General features: G+C 35.7%; 1 protein-coding gene across 2 annotated transcripts in view; it reads right to left on the bottom strand.

Moving 5' to 3' along the window:
• The window catches only part of ARHGAP15 (Rho GTPase activating protein 15), a 610,484-nt gene that overhangs the window by 192,887 nt on the left and 395,438 nt on the right, over positions 1–22,159 (bottom strand). The gene's annotated exons all lie outside the window — the stretch shown is intronic.

The raw sequence follows: 22,159 nt of genomic DNA, 5'->3' as shown, positions 1-22,159 counted from the left end.
AACAAATGTATTAATTTGTGTGAGTTTTGCAGCTCTAGAATAGTCTAATAATAAATTAGTGAGTCTCTGTCCCTTCCTGAGAACTATGAATCTGTGAATTTGTGATGACTTGAGATGAGGCTGGACACCTATTAGTGTGTGGTGAAAATGTCTAAGACACATACATTTATAAAAATCAAATGCATTCTTTTTGTTTTCTGATGCACAAAATAGCTTCATTAATCAAAGGGCACTCCAGTTCATTTTTAAGTACAATGGGCACTCGACAACTTAAATGTGACAATCATCTTAATTAAAACTTTCCTAACGTTTGATTTTTAGTTTCAGTATTAGATCATGCTGGTCTTCAGTTTATGCACATGTGCTCAGAAACTTAATAATTTATCAACTATTTTCTTTTTTTGCTTTGTCATTTAGATAGTGTTTGGTACTTAGCTTTAACCTATGTAATTTAAAAAATGTGATACCTTTTTAAAATTTTAAAACTTATGCATTAAAGTAAGTGTGTCCCTTTCAAAGTTCTCCCTCTTGGGGGTATCTGTACTTTTTCTAAACATGTAGTCCTTAGGGAAAACATTTTGAAATTCTTCTCTAAAATGACCTCCAGTGACTCCATATTGTCTATAGAAAAATTTTTATTGATGCAAGTTTGGGACCTTCGGTGATAGTTTTTGGTTTGTAAATAGTCAGAGGTCATTCAGAACCACAAATGGTGAATAAGGTCATCTTCCTTGCCATCACAAAGTCAAACAAAGTTTCACCAAATGAAAGCGTTCATGATTTTCCACAAGTTATCAGTTGCTCTGAAGGAACTTGAGAAAAAGAATATTTTGGAAAATAGAAACATTGATGCAGTATGCAGGTCTACATTTTCTCAAACAAGAAATCTTAATATATGTTTTTTGTAAAGAATCGGTCAAATTAGCCCTATTTAAAATAATGATTAAAAATGAAATGTCAACAACTATTACAATAAAAAATGAGAAAATTTACCATATATTTCTTTTTAAGTTAATTTTTGTTTTGCTAATTAGTTGGACCTTTATCAAAGGTCAACAGTAAATAAAATTATTTGAATCCCAACAAATTTTTATTACAAATAAGGACCTTACTTAAGCCTCATTTTAATAAGCTTATCTCTTTATAGGTATAAATCAAGTGTATTTTTATTTTGAAGCTAGAACTCTTTCTTTTCTAATATTATTTTACATGTTATTGAAATGCATGTGTTGTCTAGAGTTGTAAACTGAATTTCAATTAATGAAATTCCCTACTATCTAAAAACTTTTTCTCTTATAGAAATTTAAAGTTACAACATAGGAAGTATCCCTTTGATCTTTTATAAACTTCAGTACAAGGTTTTTTGTGTTTTTTTAAGTTCAGTAATCAAAAACATTTGAAAGAGCAGTATGGGTTGGTTATATTACGTATGAGCAACTGGAAAGCACTATACTGTTCAAACAAAGCAGCCTCGTCCTAAATTAATAACCCAATTTTCTTCTGGAATAAAAGAAGGGAGGGCTGGGAATGGAGACGGCGAGGTTAACTCAGACCAGTGTGACCACTGTGGTCGCAGAACTAAGTCACAGTAGAGAAGCTGCTTTGTGGCTTACGTTAGAAACCAGAAAGTAAGAAGGAGTAAAGCAAAACACATTAGATGCAATTTGAATCTAACTTGACAGAACTTCCAAGCCCTTTAGATATAGAGATATCAACACCATATATCTTACGAAGGATAACAATCTCTGACATTACTGGCTCCTGCTTTGAATGGCTCATGCTCCCCTGCTATCATACTTTTTAAATAACATAAATAGAGTGAAAATGACAAAGTATATATTAAAAAGGAGGGTATTACATTTTGCAAAATAATCTGGAACACATCAGTGAATTTTAGCAGTTATAAATTACATAGGTACAGTCTTGTAGTTGATTAGCTCTCCCCCGAGTGGCTCACAGAATGGCAAACCCTAAGTCCTGGGAATCGAACCCAAATTAGAATGATTCACGTGCCATCCTCTTTTTGCTCCAAGAACTTTGAAAGTCATGCCAAGCCAAACCAATGTAAATTGGTGGATTTGGACATCCTTTTCATGACCACATTATCCTTGCTGGATTGGAAACTACTTATTTTGGAAATATAATTAGACCTCTTATGATTTTTAAATGAGCAATGTCTTCAAGGTATCCATGTTGTGCTTTGGTGAAGTTTGGAGAAAAATCACTGAAGAGGTACTTCTTTTAAGAAAATACCATGACTGAAAATGCTGACAGGAATTTTGCCTGTTATGCTAAAAATACTTTGGGAACACAATGAAACTAAAACATTTTACATTTATTTTTATCAGACCAGCATTAATGTAATGTTAATGAAAAATTCTCTAAAGAAATTCACATTCACCGAAATGTGACTAATATTAGTTTCAAAATAGTGTTTACTGTTGACAGAAATCACTGGGTACTGCTGTAGGGGATTTTCAAAAGTCTTCCCCCCTCTTTTTTTTTTTTTTTCTGAAGAAGCTTAGACTAGGATAGACACACAATTAGGAGTTATTAGACCAAATGGTGGTCTAAACCCAGTGGAAAGAATGCAGCTGTCATGTGTAATTCCCACCATAAATCTCAGACACTTTCCAAAAAGAAATCTAAGAGACCAGCACTGTTTCCAGAGTTGACTGACTTATCTGCCAAAATACGGGTAGTTTTCAACAATGCAGAAGAGTCCGTTAAAAATAGCTGCAAACTGCGGATTAGGTAGCATTCTGGGTAGCTCAAATGATGGACAAGTCAGGAAGACGTGGAGTTTGAGCCTGGTTGAGAGGTGTGCCCAAAACGCCTGCTTGTTTTTCTGGAATATAACAAAATGCATCTGAACCTCTGGACTCTGAAACATGGGCTGGGAATTTTGCACAGTCTCTCTGCTGAGATTTATGGCACTTCCTAACTCCGAGGAGGCCAGAGCTACCGCAAGAGGAGTCATTCTCGCAATGCTTTGGTCTTCTGGCTTCTCCCTCTGGCAAGAGCAAATGAGCACACGAACGCCCAGACTGCCCCCAAAGAGTGCTGCACGTTTCTTTCTCTGTCCTTCTAAAGGTCCTGCTTGGTTTCAGAGCTGAATATGAGAGGTTTTGGACCATTTCAAATGGCACACATCTCCTCCTCCTTTAAAGTGAAGTGTTTCCAACTTTATATTGCCAACGTATCTGATCACACACTTTAAGTTCAGTGACTGAGAGTACAGGATATAAATGGAAACTCTTTCTAAATCTAATTTCTACTCTGTCTCAATGGCTTGTATTTATCCTGTATCTTTTGCTGGCTCTATTTAATTATTACTAATTCCTTGTGAGATACTCATCCTTCAAGAACAACTACCTTAGAAAATAGTTGACACAATTCTGATTGTCAAACAAGAAGGATTTTATTCTATAGGAAAACCTTATGACTTTATAATAACCATTTTAAATGGATTTTTTTTTTTTTACTATAGAGGCAATATGCTTCCCTGTTAAAAATGAAAATTTAAACCACACAAGATTATACAATGGAAACTAAGTATCTACCTCATCCTGCTGTCCAAATACATTGTTCACAGTTCTGTTTTAGTTCTTTTATCGTTACTCATTTTATGTTAATGTATCACATTTCTGTTTATTAATTTATTAACTTTGGTATTTATTCACTCCCTATCATAAAAAATAAAGAGTCCATAGTTCCTACCACTTATCTATGTACGCTCTCTTTGTTATTATTAGTTACATTTGTCTATTTCTATATCTTAATATATCAAACTACCTCTGTGTATAAAAAAAAATAAGGAACTTAGTGCATTTACTCTTCCTTCCCCTTCTCTTCTCCCTCATAACTTCCAACTTTATTCTTTATGTTATTATTTCTTATGTTCTCAAAGTTTAGAACATTTTATTCTTTATAAATATTTTTGACTTATCTATGGGTTAATATTAGTCACTATTAAAAAAACAAATGTGATTGGGTTCCACATTAAAATTTTGTTTCACAAAGATCTCCCCAAAGTCAAGGTCTCATGTGTCTTCTTCCATTGTAGGTTCCTTCATTTCCTCAAGTTAAGCACTGCCCAACAGAACTTTCTGTAATGGTGGAAATGTTCTATATATTAACTGTCCAGACCAGCTGTCACCAGCCACATGAGGCTGGCTGCTGAACACTTGAAATGTGGTTAACGCAACTGAACGACTGAATTTTTATTTTATCTTATTTTAAATAACTCAACCACATATGGCTTATGACCACCATCTTGGACGGTGCAGCTCTAGGTCAGAGTCAACTACTGCTCCTCTCTTGTATTCCACTGTTATTCTTTCTTGGATTTATTTTTTTAAGTGTTCTTTTTTTCACAAAAGTATGTGGTTGGTAAATTTTCTTATTTCTTCCATCTCAATGACTGTTTTAGATAAAAAACAATCTCATACTGTATAGCCACAGGGAATTATATTCAGTATTCTGTGACAACCCATAATGGAAAAGAATATGAAAAAGAATATATATCTCTATATGTATATATGTATAACTGAGTCACTTTGCTGTACAGAAGAAATTAACACAACATTGTAAATCAACTATACTTCAATAAAAATTTTTTTAAAAACACTGTTTTCTTTTGCTTCATATTTAAGTGTTGATTTAAGTATTTGAGCTTTATTATTTTTCACCTTTCTAACTTTGAAAAGTAATGTTCCACTATCTTCTAGCAACTAAAGATATCAAGTTGCTTCTTAATGTTTTGTAGGTAAATTACTTTTTCATTCATGATTTTTTAAAAAAAGATTTTCTCTTTAAACTTGTATAAGTAAAATTTCACTCAGATGTATCTACATCTAGGCTCTTTCAACCAGAAAACATTTTCTTGTATTATTTGTTTTATATACCCTTCCCTCTACTGTCTCTTTTCTCTCTATCTAGAATTTTTTTAAGATGGATGTTCAAATATCAGAATACTCCTATGATGAAAGACAAAATTAACTAGAATAAATGATGGTCACGGGTATTTCTGTATTTGTACACATCTTTTTACCCTCAACAGGCTTCAATCTTAAATTGTCAGGCTCAGTGAGGGGTTCCTGCAGGATGAATGGGTGGTGAGTAGATAGTAGGCTAGAGGTCTTCAGTTACCAAGTAAGGAGGACTGATTTTGGGATATGGAATACTTTAACTATTTTGCTTCTCGGCAAAGTTCTCTAATTCTATGCCTGTTGTAGAAGACCTGAGACACTTCATTCTCCACTGCTTTCCTTCTTAGATGCCAGCATCCTCTTATTTGTCCTTGTAGAACCTATTCTCATGCGAGGACTTCCTTGATGCAAGGTAAATGGAGAGGGACCCAGCTCTCCCACGTCTTAGATCCAATATTTGGTGCATTACTTTACTTACTGCCCTCTTGCCAATTTTTGCTCTTTTTATTTGTCAACTCTAAGCTTGGATAATCTCTAGGACATCCCTGGGAAGAACTGTGCCTAATTATAGTGTCTGAGAATGGTGTTTCTTTTGCTCTAATATCTTCACTTGTTTGATCCCATCTGTTTTCTGTCTTCCTGGAATTTCTATTTCTGGTCTGCTGATGGTACCTTTTCTGTTTTCAGCACCACTTTTTTTTTTCTTTTCCAACATATCTTTTCTATTATATCATTGGGATATTTTTGAGGAAGGAGAATCAGACATGTTTTTTCAGTCTGCCAACTTAATGAGGGGGGGCCTGAGTTGTTTTTCATAAAGAGAGACTTTTTAATGTTGAAAACAAAAGTTTCACGGGATTGTAAAGATACTGCTATATAATAATTTTCTTTTCAGTAATAACCTATAGGATATAAATGATTCATGTGAGATAAATTATGAATATTTAAAACACTTATTATGTGAATCCAAATCTAATGCTGGCAGAATTTGTTCATACAGAGTCCAGGATCAGTATACCCCTCATTTTTTTCCCTCACTCCTGTCCTTTTCTTTGTCTTCAGAAGTTCCTATTGTCATTAATGCTTTTTCCAGCGTTCCCTTTATTACTGAGATTGTTTTATTTTTCTCTTCCATTTGTTTCATGAGCCCTTTCTTTTTAATTTTTATCTGATTTTGATGTTTTTCCTATCTTCCTTTTCCTACTTCCTTATTCTCTGCAATAAATTCTTGTTTCATGGAGACAATTGTTGCAGTAAGTTTTTCTTTTTCTTTTTAATATCATAACAAAATACTTTTCTTCAATTTTTCTTTACATTTTGTTTGTTTGTTTGATTTTGGTAGCATTTTAGGTTACTCATTTCTGAACGAAGTAAGTTTTTCATCTACCAGATATTTTATAGTATATTCATATGGAAAAGAAGAATTTTGTTTTCTTAAGACATGGGAGAACCAAGTATTTGTTGATAAATTTTAAAAAAATGTTAGACTTTAAATAGGTCACCAAGAGAAGGGTACTTTTTTTTTTCCCCCTGAGAAAACTGCTTAGAAACTGTGATGCTAATAAATGAACCATTATTTTATATTGTTTATGTAGCCTACTTTGTAGATAGGAGCAAATTCCAGAATTCAATTAAATATCCTAAAATTGAAATTGCAAAGTAAATGAAACAATATATGAGACTAAGGACAAAATGATACCAAACACGAAGAATCTTGGCTCAGAAGGAAGGATGTTGATTTCCCCTTCAAGGACTTTTCATTGAACACTTGGGTGGTTAGGATCATTACCAAATATTTCCCACCCAACCTCCCCATCTGTTTAAGCTATTACACTAGGAAATAAAATTGTTAAGGGTCCTAGCAAAAAATTCTTTATCTATCTATCTACCTACCTACCTATTTATCAAGTCATATTCACTATTCTGTGGAGTCCTAACATCTTAAGCAGCCTGGGAAGACAAACTTAAAATTGGAAGAGGAAAAGGACAAAATATCCTGAGTGTTAATGGTGTTACTGATCCTATTTCTACTGGGCTGTATCGTACCACTTATGCCTTGAAAAGATCTACAACACTAGTACTTAGGGATTGTGTATGGGGGGAAGAGCTGGCTATCTTACCTTTCACTATTATTAAATATTCTTGTAAAGAGTTACATTGCTGGAAAATAATTGTTTAAACTCAGCTGAGAATTTGAGGCCTATGAGTATGAGCCTGAAGGATGGTAGAAATAAACATAATTTACAGAATTATACCAATCTTAAGACTTGAATAATATTGGAAAAAAACTCAAAGTAAGAAGAACCTCAGAGAGAGCTTGAGTATGCTTGTGAAATTTGACTAGGAATCCTAATCTCTTTGATTTGATAAGACTAAAGATAAGCACCTGAAATGATTTCTGGAAAGTGGAAAACAAGTACCTAGAAACAGTCTTTAATAAATTCTCTTACATGTTTCTTTCTTTTAAATATTAGTCTTGAAGACAAATATTGGTGAATGATTCTAAGTATCATTAAGTGAGAGCACTTGTCTTGAAGGAAAATCTCATGTGTCTGTAAGATATTGAAGTTGGAGGTTGTATTTAGTTCATCTCCTATCATTCTCTGAGTTTCTTGTAGGTTTGAGTTCTATTGTTATGTTATGCTGTGATCATGCTGATGTAAATAAATCATTCTTTTGGTATTGTGACTTGCTCAGTGTTTCTTTAAAATAAATAGGAGTCATATGAATAAACAGTCTAATTTGGTCAGCCATTATCATCTGGTAGTTTGCAAGTAAACATGCCAGCATAACCTGAGGTCCAGACAGGAGTGGATGGCCACAGCAGGTTTATGGATAGAAAACCAGTTGCCTGACGATGCCATTCCTAAGGAAAGCTTGAGGCCTAGGGAAGAGTAATCTGTAGGCTATGCCCATGTATACTTTTTTTCTTTTTAAAATTCTAGCAACAAACTCTCTCATAAGTTAAAGATATACAATAAAAGGCTTACCAACACAAACAAGAAGAAAACACTTAAAATTTGCCCCTTGTGTGATGAAGTCATTATAGTTATATAAAGTCTAGACTTTGATCCCATCATACTTGAAATCGATATTGATCTAAAATTTATAAATTTACTCTCATTCTTTTCAATCCCTCCACCTCTATTTTTTTAAACATCTAAACAAAGTGACCTCATTGTTTTCCATTGGACTTTTTTTTTAAACATTGGCTGGGATGATTGAGATTCAGGAATGTGGGAAAATGGATTCCCAAACCACGTCCCCTCCCCTTTCATTCTGAACTGTAATTTTTGGCTTGGCTTGAATCACAGTCATCACATTTCAGCCTGAATCTCTCTGTAAAGTGATCTTTCTTAAACATTTCTCTCACTCATCAAGGGATCAGAAACAAAGCCATTCTAGCCTTTCAGCAAAACACTTACAAGCAGCTTTTACAGAGAAGTTGCAAGAGCTAAATTTCCTCTAAAATTGTTTGAAAAGTGAACATTTTCAGTGCCTTGTTGCCCTTTTTGTGAATCTTGTCATCTGTATGCCATGAGCTCCAGCAGCTATTTTAATCTGTTTTTGTTTGCAATCCATTTGGTGTCCACCCAAGGAAATGCAGGTGATTCTAATTAACTTATTGCTGAAGACGTAGGAAAAAAATATCTCAATTGCGTTGCAAAGAATTATACACTTAAAACTTTTCTTCTATTATGTGTAACATATTATTAATGAAAATGATTATATGAATATATTTACCACCTAATTCATTGCTGTTCACTTGTATAAATCAATGAGGCTTATGGCACAGGAAAAAGCCACACACATACAAATACACAGACACAATACAGACCCCAAGAATTCTTGCCAACTTTTATTTAACAAGAGTAGCAACTTAAAAATAACATTATTTTTACTTTGTGCAGCATAGTTTAATATCTGAAATAACTCTGTTCCAATAAAAACCTATTGAAATACTCTTAGGCCTAACTCTGCCCTGAGGTAAAAGTGATTAATTGAAAGATTTTGGCAGATCTCTGCTCACCACCAGGGCAGTTTAATTTAGAACACATTCAACCATTTCTCAGTGTCTCCGTGTTGGTGGAGCATAACTTTTGATCTTCTTTGGGGAGGTGCCTCTAATTCAGACCCTTTGGCTAGCCACTTCCTGGAGGGTTTTGATGGCTTGGCTCTGCTAAGCATTCAGGTGAGAGAGAGAGAGCCCATTCTGGCTGCTGCTTCTAGAGTGGGTCAGGGAAGCTGAATTCCATTCACAAAGGCAAAACAGTCTACAAACCTGTTTAATCCTATCAATACCCACAAGTCCTGTTTAGATCACAGACAAGATGGTTCTTTTCAACTTCTTAATGCTCTCCCAAACTTCTGAGAAATTCTGTGTCATTAGACTCTTTCCTAGTCAAAGAATATGCTTCTAACCATGACAATGGATGAGACTAAAAAGACTGAACTTCCTTTTCTCAAGAAACATAAGATTATTGTTTTCTTTTTGAGAATACAGGATAAACTGCTGAGTAGGTATTGTTAATACTTCTGCTAAACAGAAACATGGGGGCTAGTGCATGATCCTCCCTATTTGGCAGATGGACCTGTGCTAGATTGTGGTTAAATGGAAGGACAGAAAAATTTCAATACATTCTAGATGGAAAGACCTTGAGTTGGTAAACTCCAACTGTCTATGCAATATTGCATATTATTTTATTATTTTATTATTTAATAGACAATAGACAATTGTCTATTGTCTATTAACGGATATTGATTAAGCACTTACTATGTAGCAAAAGTGTGCTAGGCACTTGGAATACAGCGAAGAACAAAGAGTACACAGTCCAGATGTAATGGAGCCACAGAACCGGCATCTTCCGAAGCAACAATGCATTAGTGACATGCAGTAGTCATGCATCAGTGACAGTGGCACCTGCAATCTCTAATACTTTTACATATACGACACATCCAAGCAATACACTCAGGTTGGTATATAAGCTCTGTAGTCAACTTTAGAAGGAAACACCATCATGATATATATTCAATTTCACATTCTATCCTAAAACTGTTAAGTTTCATATGTGTGGATATATATGTTTCATGTAAAATATGTAGGCATATATATATATATATATATATATATATATATAAAACTTTTGTGAACAAATGATATTTATTTTATTACCGAAGTATTATGTCATAGATTACATTTCTTTCTTACGATGTGGGTGTGTGTTCTGAAGGGCTCATTTGAAAACGATTGGGAGATTATCCTAAATCTACCATGTCCTTGAATGTTCTATTTTATACCTCTAATTTAGCTGAAAGATGCTTTCAGACCCATGATATCAGATTCCAAATCTTTAGGTGACACAGTAAAAATCTCAAAATTTAAGTATTTCACAAATTACTGGACAAATCACACCCAGGTTTGGAGATATAAATATAAGTCACTGAAAGAGATAAAAAGACAATCATTTCCCCTAATTAGAAGGTCTAAGTATACCTGGACAATTTAAACCATTGATTTTAAGACTTCTACAAAATGGAATATATAGATAAATGCTCAGAGCTATCACTGAGGTTGGCTTTTTAAATTTCTATTATCATATTATAAGCAGAAAGATTAGGGGAAGACTTCTTTTAGTGGTGTAAGAGAGACCTATCTGCTCAGCTTCATTTTTGACTACTTGAGGACTGTTAACTATCTAGCAAACAATTGCACAGACTCTAGTTGCTCAAAACATTACTTGTTGCTTATAAAAAGGCATTCCAGGGCTTCCCTGGTGGCGCAGTGGTTAGGAATCCGCCTGCCAATGCAGGAGACACGGGTTCGAGCCCTGGTCTGGGAAGATCCCACATGCCGTGGAGCAGCTAGGCCCGTGAGTCACAACTACTGAGCCTGTGCGCCTGGAGCCTGTGCTCTGCAACAAGAGAGGCCGCGACAGTGAGAGGCCCGCACACCGCGATGAAGAGTGACCCCCGCTCACCGCAACTGGAGAAAGCCCTCGCACAGAAACGAAGACCCAACACAGCCAAAAATAAATAAATAAATAAATAAATAAATAATAATAAAAAAAGGCATTCCAGTACCAATTGTTCTCTTTTTAAACTCATTAGCACTAGTGTAATACAAACCAGATTTCTTGCTTCTGAATGATTTTGTCACTTGGGTCTACATCAAAAGTCTTACTGAAATATTTGTGTGTGTATACATAGACACACATATTTAACATCTATCATTAGATATTTAGCATCTATCACTTCTTTCTGACCTGTTGTCATGGAAAGAAGGTATATTAAGCAAAGAGGTGTTACATATGTTGATGTTCATTAACACACTATTTACTGAGTTTCTCTTCCACATGTGTGATTTTTCGAAGTGGTAAGAAGCCAAGTTACAAATGCATTTCATGTTTTCCATTGTCTTAAATTTAATTAAAGAGTATCTTAATTTTCCTAATTCCACCAAGGTCTGGCCGATCTTGAATTTTGAAAATAATATTAGAAAATCCATCATCAGTTACTATAGCTGACTTTTAGGGCTACAGAAGACAGAAATAAAAGACTATCAATTTGATGACCTAGATTTTATTTCATTGGTCCCCAAGGTTAGCCCTAACATTAATTATAGAGGCTATATTTACAATATTTTTTTTAGAAGTTTTGGGAAGATAATTTCACCTTAAAATATTTCTTTTACATAGTATTGTTTATGTTCAAAATTCTGTAATTAGAGTTTTATTCCTTTGTCTTTAAATCCCATGGAGGGATTTCACATAAAACTTCACTAATCATGTACACTTTAGTGTGGATCAATCTATTAGATCTTGTCTTGAGAGCAGACTTTAGCTAAAAGGAAGGCAAATACAGCAAGACTTCACTTGTGGAGGATGTGGAACAGGAAGAGACGAAGGATAAGCGTCAAGTATAATAAATAATGGGAGAAGAAAAGAAAAGGAAGTGGATGTACAATGTTGGGTTCAAGCTAATGCAAAAGGGTAGTTGCTATTATCCAAATGCTCACCCTTCTATTCTCAGATACACTGGACATAGGAAAATGGAGTGTTCTTACTGTATTTAAAGATTTGGGGGAGGAGAGGCACATTTTTCAGTTTGACTAAATACAATTTATTCTTAAATATGATTTATTTTTATTATCATGATAATTTTCCAATATATGGGAAGTGTAATAAATGATCTATCTTTCTTCTGGGACAACTTATACCATGCTTTTTCTTTTAGGTGAGTGTAATGCTCTAAACTGAGGTTCAAAAACTGAACCTATAAAAATCCATATAGGTCTTTGCTCTACAGATTGAAATGTTGTGAAGAGACACATTGTTCTTCCTTGGAATTATGAGACCTCTGTATCTCCTTGGAATAATGACGTACACAAGCCTGTCTCCTCTGGGTAGGGCCTGCAGAAAACACAGTCTGGCATCATTCTTCTCTCACTGCATCATTCTTCTGCACCTGCACTGCGTATGGAGCTGTCTGTGTATAGATGACTAGCTCCATCAGACACCTCTCCTCTCTCGTGTCCTTAAGTCTCTCAGTAACTTAGCCTAAAACTCTTCAGCCTCAACTGGAGATCACGTGGCACTGAACAATGGCGGACTCACGAGGTCCTAGATTCCCAACCGTCTCTCAAGTTTTCAAACAAACCTTAACAAAGACTACTATAAACAGAAACAAATGCAGTTCTACCAACCCACTGGTTAGAATATAAAAACAAAATAATGACCTTATTTTGCCAAAGTTTAGAGTAAAGTGTACTACAAGCAAAAGCCCTAGAGAGGAGGAAGGTACTAAGCTTGGGAACATAGCCTGCTCTTAGAGGTGTCAATATGATTTCCTTTTCCCTTCTTTGCCTTGTCAAACAAAACAAAACCCCTTCTCTGGTGCTTGAATATACTCTAATAAGAGACAAAGCCATTTGATGCCAGTTTATTGATGCCTTTTAGAACAACTGTACTCAAGGTAATATTCAGTCATAAGGGTGCCTGAACTTCAGGCTGAAGTATAAATGATATTCTTGAGGCAGGTTGGCCAGGAGAAGGGTACTAAAGGTCAGACACAGTGCTGAAGGGAACAGTATGGAGTAATGCAGCCATCCAGCAAAGAAAAAGAAGGAAAGGGGTAAATGAGTACCCAGAATACATCGTTATCATCATCCTGGAGTTATCCTTGTTCAGAACCCATGTTTTGCCCCATGAGAAACTTCATTAACAGGTTTGCAATTGTCTTCTTAAGGTTTCAGGGTTTCAGACTCCTTTCAACTTTAACTCTGTTACCTACCAGTATTAATTATGAAATCTTGCTATAAATATGAGCTAAAAATTTAATATTTGACAATGTTTGACAAGTGAAAAGCATTTCTCCTGCCCAGCAGGCTGTCAAACAAGAAAATGACAATAAATGATTCAGGACTTTGAGTATGAAGGTCTGTTTTCCCTCTTATATGCTAGGTGTGTTAGAAATAGTAAATAAGAAGAGATTTCAAATACCTTCAAAAGAGAGGTTGTTCATAGAAAAGTATTTCTGTGCAATCTCGAACAATTTAGTTAAACAGAAGTGCTATAACCTTTTTGTTTGTTTTTGTTTTAGTTTTGGTAATGGGAATTTGTGGCAGTTAATTTCAAAATATGGACATTTAAGAATTCTTTAAACTCTTTCTCCTCTACACAAAACTCTATCCCACTAATTTATCCATGGGATTAAATATGCAATATCCCTTTAAATATTAAAAGTCCCTACACTTTAGTCTGTAAATATATGAGAAAATATGACCAAACTATATTATTTTAACATGTGATCTTCTTTTAGAGCCACTGGTATTGCTTTTTGCACGTGGTACTCTAATTGTTTCTGTTGGTTCCTCAGGAATCTACAATCTAGTTCTAGAACTATTTTCAGTTAAGAAGAGTTGCTTTCCACCATTAATTCAATTTCTAGCTTAATAATTTTTCCCTTCGTTTACCTGCTAAGAATAATTGTTTTATCTGCTCCTATTCATAAACAGCTTGTGAAAAGAAGTCTTTCTTGTGGGAAAAGAATTTGTATGGAAAACATGCTCATACATATATCAGACCAAGGATTAAACGATGAACATTATATGTGAGGAAACATTACAAGAAGGTTTCACTATATTAGTTTTTCCAAGTCAGTATTCCAAGCCAGTCTTGGATTATGTGTGAAAAGTAAGAACTCTGCACCGTAACAGGTGCTGGCAGGAAACTCCCATGAAAGCTTATGGAAGTTATGCCTGTAAAGTCTTGGCATCTGAGAAAATTCTCTCATAAGAATGCATCATGCATCAGATTTTTCTCACTGCAAAAACAATACAAGGCTGTAAGTGCTTAACCATATTCCCAGTCACTATTTTGTTAACACCATGCCTCGGTGATGACATCTTTGGTGACCTTGCGCTATATGTAAAGTATGTATCAGCCTTAATTTCAACATTGCAAATGTGCATTATCTTCTGTATATAACAATAGAGATGCTGGTCTACCATCTGTCTGTCCTAATCAAAGCATAAATTTGAAAGATTTTTTTCCTGTGGAGTCAATGGATTTAAACTAATTCACCCACATTCTGAAGACTGACTTTTCATATACAACATGGCAAATGTTTAAGAGATTTACTGGAATTAGGAATACAATTTGGAGTATCAGGTAGTAATTAATATAAGCTTTAAATGTATAGTATTGACTCATGTTGGAAAGCACTAGCATTATGTGTCGCACATAGTGGGTGCTTAATAAATGTCACCTTTGCTTTCCTTACATAAATCATACCATATCTGTATGACCACAATTTCAAAGACTAATGGTGTAATTCTTTGCGTGTAAACTTGCCTACCTTAAAGTTAACAAGTAAGGCTTCTTTCTCCGATCAAGTTCAATTTTTCAGCCTATTAATTCTAGAGGTGAAAATATTTTTACTGACATTTGCCTGTTGGATACAACTGAAAAAATTCTCTGACCTTATTTTATAAATCTACTAGTTATAAGGGATTTGATTGAAACCCAATGGGTAATTTGGGTTTAAAGCTTTTGTCAAGTTAAGGACTAAGATAAAAATTTAGACAGTGGTGAATGTTAGAAAAAGCCCGCTGAAAATAATTGTGAGCCTGTCTATACCCAGATGTATATATTCACATCTAGGTTTGTGGCTACACTATGGATTAAATGTTACTACCTTACATTTATATTTGTATTTATACTTTTAAACGTGCTTTTCAGATATCAATAAATATCTTTCGTAAAAAGTCCTCAGTTGGGGTAATAGAGCTACATTCCAGAACACGCGCACGTGCGCACGCACACACACCCCCCCCCCCACCCACCCAGCGCCAACCCAGGCAATCTGCCAAAGTGTGGTTGCTGTGAAGGCTTTGCTTTAGGGCAATAGCAAACTAGCTCACTGCCCTGCTGCCCTGTCCACTCCTCACCACATGGTTCTTTGCTGTATCTTTAACTTCCCCTCCTACAGTGAGGGAACATTTCTTCAGACTGTTTTATTGCCAATACATTTTTACTTTGTATGATGAAATGAAACAAGGGACTGGTTTCATTAGAAGGAGAGGTAAACAGAGCATTAATTAAATTTGCTGATGATACTAAATTGGGAGGAACTGTGGACATCTGTGAAGACAAAAGAATCATACAAATGGACTTCAGGAGTTTAGAAATACGAGCAGGAAATAATAAAATGAGATTCAGCCTTAAATAATGCAAGCTAATACATTTGGGAAAAGATAATCAGAAACATGGCTATTCAGTGGATGGTAGATGCCTGGAAAGTGGTGATGGTGAAAGATACCTAGGGGGTGATAATGGGAAAAATTATACACAAACTTACAGGGAAGTAGGCACAATGCCTGGAGGTTTATATATAAAAAACCTAATTTTTTGAACCAGGAACATGATAGTTCTACTCTTAGGACACTGGTAGGTCTCAAAAGCATTAAATTTCTCTTTAGTTAGTTGAATCTCTCAGGTTTATGAAACAATTTAACACTGTTTGTTGAGAGACTGGTTTCTGCCTCTTAAGGATGAGAAAGTCAGTTTTGTCTGAAACCTGTCCTGAACACCAGAGTCATTGCTCTATTTTTGTTCTGTCTTATCCTATTAGAGGCTATTGCTAATATGGTATGTCATATAGATATAAACATGGATATAGATTGAGGTGGATATATATACACATATCATACCATGATGCAAACGCCAAACAAAACAAAACAACTCTTTTAAGGCAGCTTCTTTACCTTTCCAGATAATGTAACTTTACATTGTGTTTTAAGAGACATTTAATCACTATCTCTTCTAGCAGTTCAATGAATCTTCAGCACAGAATTCTTTTTTAACATCTTTATTGGAGTATAATTGCTTTACGTTGCTCTGTTAGTTGCTGCTTTATAATAAAGTGTATCAGCTATACGTATACATATATCCCCATATCCCCTCCCTCTTGCGTCTCCCTCCCTCTCTTCCTATCCCACCCCTCTAGGTGGTCACAAAGCACCAGGCTGATCTCCCTGGGATGAAGTGAGAGAGTGGCATGGACATATATACACTACCGAATGTAAAATAGATAGCTGGTGGGAAGCAGCCACTCAGCATAGAATTTGATTCTCTAAGGATGGATGCATGGGTGGATGAATGAAAAGAAATCTTGGATAATATCCATCTATTCATCCATTTAATCATCCATCTTGACTGGAACCCCTACATATGCCAGCTCTAGCGTGCTGAGCAGTGAGGAGGCAGAGATGAACCAGACCATCTCTAGACTCCAGGACTCACATTCTAGGTGGGGAAATGGATATGAAACCAGCCATTATGGTCCCATGCAAAAAGGGCTATGTTGGGGGAAGCAAAGCTCTTACTGGAACACTGTGGAGAGGGGTGGCTACTAATGTTCAAGAGACCACAGAGAGGTGGTTGAGGGTATGAGTCAGAGAACATTCATTGTTGAGGGTGACTCTGGTGCTATGCCCAAGAGGATCAATTGGAATTTGGCAGGTAGATGGGTACGGAAAGGGTCTTTAAGGAGAGAAAACAGTTCATGGAAGGAATATCAGCCTTTGGAAAACTTCATGTAGTTGGAGCATAGGAAGCCGTTTATGAGGTTATAAAGCTGGAGAGTAGACAGAGGTCATATGCTTCTCCTTTTTATGGTAATAACTAGTATGGTATTTTGTTTATCCTGATGGGAAGGTTCTCAGAAGGGATAATATAATCCTATTTATATTTAAGAGGGATAATTTTGGCAGCATGGAGAAGAATGGCCTGGGAAGAAATAAGAACAAAGGCAGTGATATCAATTAGAGGGTTTACCTCAAAAGAAATTATGGGAGCACAATTAAGGCCATAGGAGGTGAGAGGAAGAATCAGATTCAAGAGATAGTAAAAAAAAGTACAGATAATTAGATCTGATGAAAGATGCTGTACATAATGAGAGAGAAGAATTTAAGATGTCCAATGAATTTCTTTTTAGGGCAATGGGGAAATAGTCATGAATCCACTGACTGAATTAAAGACTAAAGGAGGAATAGCAGGTTTGTTGAGGAAAGTTATAAGTTCAGTTTAAAAAAGTTGAATTTGGAATGCCAGGGAAAAACTCAAAAAGGGTTATTCCTGGACCTCAGGTCTGAGTATAAAAAAGTAGCTTGAGGGGCTTCCCTGGTGGTGCAGTGGTTGAGAATCTGCCTGCCAATGCAGGGGACCCAGGTTCGAGCCCTGGTCTGGGAAGATCCCACATACCGCGGAGCAACTGGGCCCGTGAGCCACAACTACTGAGCCCATGTGCCGCAACTACTGAGCCTGTGCGTCTGGAGCCTGTTCTACACAACAAGAGAGGCCGCGACAGTGAGAGGCCCGCGCACCGCGATGAAGAGTGGCCCCCGCTCGCCGCAACTAGAGGAAGCCCTCGCACAGAAACGAAGACCCAACACAGACAAAAATAAATAAATAAATAAATAAATTTATTAAAAAAAAAAAAGTTGCTTGACGAGTCATGCCCGTTTAGGAACTTTAAAGTTATTGAAGGAATCATTGAAGCTTTAGGGGCATTGAGATCACACTGAGAGAATGACTAGCATGAAATGTTAGTCAAGAATTAAATCCAGAGGAAATGAGCGTTTTTATGCTGTCAAACTCTAGGCCAGACACATAGGCTCCAATATTATGCTATGCAATTTCACATACATGCCAACTGCTCACCTTTAAGACAAAAGTAAAGAAAACCTTCCACAGTGATTACAGTGCTGTTGGGTGTCTCACCACTCTGCAGGGATACTCAAGAGTTAAGTTAGCCCAAACTGTCAAAAGTGCAAAACATAACAAGAAGAGCATTATGTTTAAAACAGAAAGGTAATAGTCCTCTTTTAATGACCCTGGTGTATTCAAAGTCTTTATAGAGCTTTTGATAGTGTCAGCAGAGTTTAACTTTTTTCTGCTGTGAAGTAAATTTTGGAGAAAATGAAATCAATATCCAGTAGCAAAACCATGTCAGAATGTAGAGCATTGGTATCCTCTGTTCATTAGTTTCAAATTGATAGGTCTGTGTCGTTGACCATATCTTTCTTACTTCAAATTCTTTGACAGAATCTGAAAACTCAAAAAACTATCTTCAAATTAAGAATTTCCTGTGATTTACATAGAAAAGAAACACTAAATCAGGAAGGTGAGATATTCACAGGGAAGTAAACTAACACAGAGGAGCACCAGCATGGTATTCCAAGTCTGAATTAAAGGAAAAGATGTGGTGCTCAACTTTCTGTGTGGTTATGGGACCTGAGCCTATGCCTGACCATTCTCAGACATGTCACAAGTCATAGTTGCCATTCAATTACTTAATTAAAAACAGCAGGCTATTGGTGTTGAAATAATGCCGAATGGGATATGACTTCCTCTGATGAAATGAGAATGGATGTTCTATTAGCTGCTGAACTTAAATGTGCTTTCCAAAAATTGATGAGCATAAAATCTTAAAGTAAACATAACTTCGAATGTTTAGCATAGCTGAGTATCAATGGGAAAGAATGATGTCATTTAGAATAATATAATATAATATCATCAGAAATGGTTTAAATGTTTAAAAGAAAGATTTGCAAGCTACATTATTCTCTGCACATCTTGTAGCTGCCTTCAACCAACAACTGCTGGTCATTCATCTTTTTAGTTTCAACCATTTGCAGGTGTAGCAATGGAGTGCAACTTTCCAATGAAGATTTAAACAATGTTGAATGTAATTTAACCATTTTTTCATCATTTATTGAGAATTCATCATGTGCAAGGCACTGTGTGAAGAGTTAAAAATAAATCCACGCTCCCTGCAGGAAGGAGCACACAACGTACTGAAGGTGACGTCTTAAATAGTTTTCTTCTATAAGTGGTGCTTTCACCCTACATCTCAGGGAGTTCTTATTTCCTTAAAAAGAGTACGACTTTACATTTTGGGTCTACGGTCTACTAAAACCTCAAGAACTCCTCCAGCAGTATCATTTCAGACTTATTTTGGTTTTGCACGGTCAGTTTTTCTTTTCAAAGTACCCTGCCCTTGGTTTGTTTGTTTGTTTGTTTATTTTTTTCTGAACTGAAAATAGAAGTGGCTTGAAGAGTATAAAATTTGGCAAAAGGAATAAAACTAGCAAAGAAAAGATTATTTAAACCCAGGAAAAACATTTCTAACTCAACAGCGCATTAGACTATAAGATAACCTCTCATAGAGTTCAGAAGAATCGCCAAGACACGAATCTATTAAGGAGATGAGTAAATTACTTTAAAACATCCTGTACAGGAAAATATGCCACATTCAGTTATGCAACTATTTCTCCTGGAATCTGTACGTCTCTTTTACGGTATATGCAGATTAATGATTAATGCTTAAGTTGGACACACTTCATCTGAAAGTGTGAAAATTCTTTGGAAAAGGCAATTTTTTCTAGGCATTTAGAAAGGGAATGTTATTCATTAGGAAATGCACAAAAGAATATAAAATTTTGGTCTTATTCATAGCTTCCTGAATTAACTTAAGGCTTCTCAATTATCATACATTTTTAAGCTCTAGGGAAATGCCTATAAAAATATAATGTATATATTTTTGTTCAACCAATAAAGAATAGATTAATTCAAAAAATAAAGTGACACTCCTGTGAAAGTGTTGATAATTTACTTTTTAATCAATTGGGTCACATTATGCAACAAGAATAAAAAAAATTATTTAAAAACTACAAATCCATTTTTGAATCCCAAGGCAACAAATATCTGAAAATCTCTGCCTTATTATTAGTATTATTATTATCACTATTACTCCCATTTTGTAAAAACCTGAAAGCTTTCCAAAAGCATGTGATTTTTTTTCTTCAAATTTTGTAAACACTTGCTTTCAGGCTTAAACATCCTGCCAACTTTCAGCCAAGATTATTTTTATGGTTGAACTATTAACTTCTGAATATCGGGGTTTATAATGGACAAAACTCCCAGACCCAGAACTCCCATCATATAAATGACACCACTAAAGGATAATTTAGAGTACTGCATCTTGACATGTTGAGGTGTTGCATTATTTAAATCCTCCATCCACAACAAAAGGCTAATTTCCTAGGGTATTAATTTTGGCTCTGTTTCCTTCCAACTGACTCCAAGGGAAAAATATGTTAAGAACCTAAACTTTAGAAAGGGGGTGGGAGTGGGGGCAGAGGTTGGAAATTAGACTCAGGCTTTATCTAGGAAGAGACATTATTTATTCGTATGCATTCTGGACTCAAAAGTGTGGGAATATCCGCTGACTGATTTGACCAGAGCCACATTGCTGGATACGTTAGATAGCCTTTCTGGTTATTGAACTGCACATTCATTTCTCCGTTAACTTCTGTTAGGCTTAAGCTCTCTTTTTTTGATAATAAGACTGTTGTGTATTACTCAATGTAGATAAACTCCATTAAATGTCTCTAATAAGTACAGTGAATTAATTAGTAGCCACGTCTATACACAGAATTTGTGAACATTCAGAATTTGTGAACATTCATGGCAAGATTTAACTGACAAGCATTTTCTGGAGCAGGAGTACATTTCTCTGGAACAGGGAAGTAGGTATTAGGTAACTATGGCAGAGATGGTAACTGGTTCAATAGTCTGTCTTCTCTTCGTTACAGACCTCACAAGCAAGTCCTTTTATCCACATTTGTTTTCTTAATTGCAAAACACAGCTTTTTTCTCTCTCTCCACCTTGTCATCTCTGATTTCTTTTGGTTGTCTTTTCCCAGTTTCTCTTTTATACTCTCGCTGGCTGTTTCCTGTTTACTCTTTTTTGATTTTGTCTTCCCCTCTAGCCCTGAATGTGGCTTTCTTACAGACACAGAGGCCCCAGCATGACTACCCCAAAGAGCCAATTCCAACTTGGACCCACAAGACTACTGCTGTCAGGAAGGTGGCTGTCATTGGTTGCATTAAAACAAAACATAAAACACCAAAAACGCTAAACTGGGCTTGATTTTAACTCAGAAGTAAAAACTAAAGAAAATTTGCTGTAAACTTTCACGGAGTTTCTTGGAGGATCATTGCTATTGTAAACGCATGTGGATGCCTAACTTTAGGCATAAAAAGCAAGCACTTAAAAAAAAAAAAAAGGAAGACATAGGTCAGTGCCCTTAGAAACATTTTTGTTCAGTCCACAAATATTCTCTGGGGAAAAAGGAATAGTGCTTATCTTGAACTCTTGATTTTATTTTTTGAGCATGTAATTTTTATCAGTTTGTTTTGTTTTTGTTACTTTTTTTTTTTACTCACTGCTTTTAAAACTAGCAAGCAGAAGTCCCTCTGGAACAAGATAGAATCATAAAAGTTTTCAAGAATCTCGTCACAAACTAAACAGTACAAATTGCACATTCTTCATGGAAGTATCAGCCTTTGGTGCGTGCCTGGATCCAACTATAATAGATTATCCCAAAGTGGGAAAGAATGAACAGGACAAAATTAGCAGAACTGGGAGCAGAGCTTGTCTAGGGAAGGCATTATGATCTGCCCTTCAGGGGCCTAGATCATCAGGCAATGGGAATAGACTACGTAGTTTTATTTTTGCAAGTGAACACTTGGTAGTATCTCAAGAGGCAGACTGGTGCACTGAATCTTGCCTGTTCTTTTTATAATAAGTACATACATGGGCATGCCTTACTTAATTTGCATGTACATGTTAAGCAAGGCATGCACTATATATAATAGTAAATA

Source organism: Balaenoptera acutorostrata, chromosome 8 (genome assembly GCF_949987535.1).
Source record: "Balaenoptera acutorostrata chromosome 8, mBalAcu1.1, whole genome shotgun sequence".
NCBI classification, from domain to species: domain Eukaryota; kingdom Metazoa; phylum Chordata; class Mammalia; order Artiodactyla; family Balaenopteridae; genus Balaenoptera; species Balaenoptera acutorostrata.
This window is presented reverse-complemented; position numbering and strand designations above follow the sequence as displayed.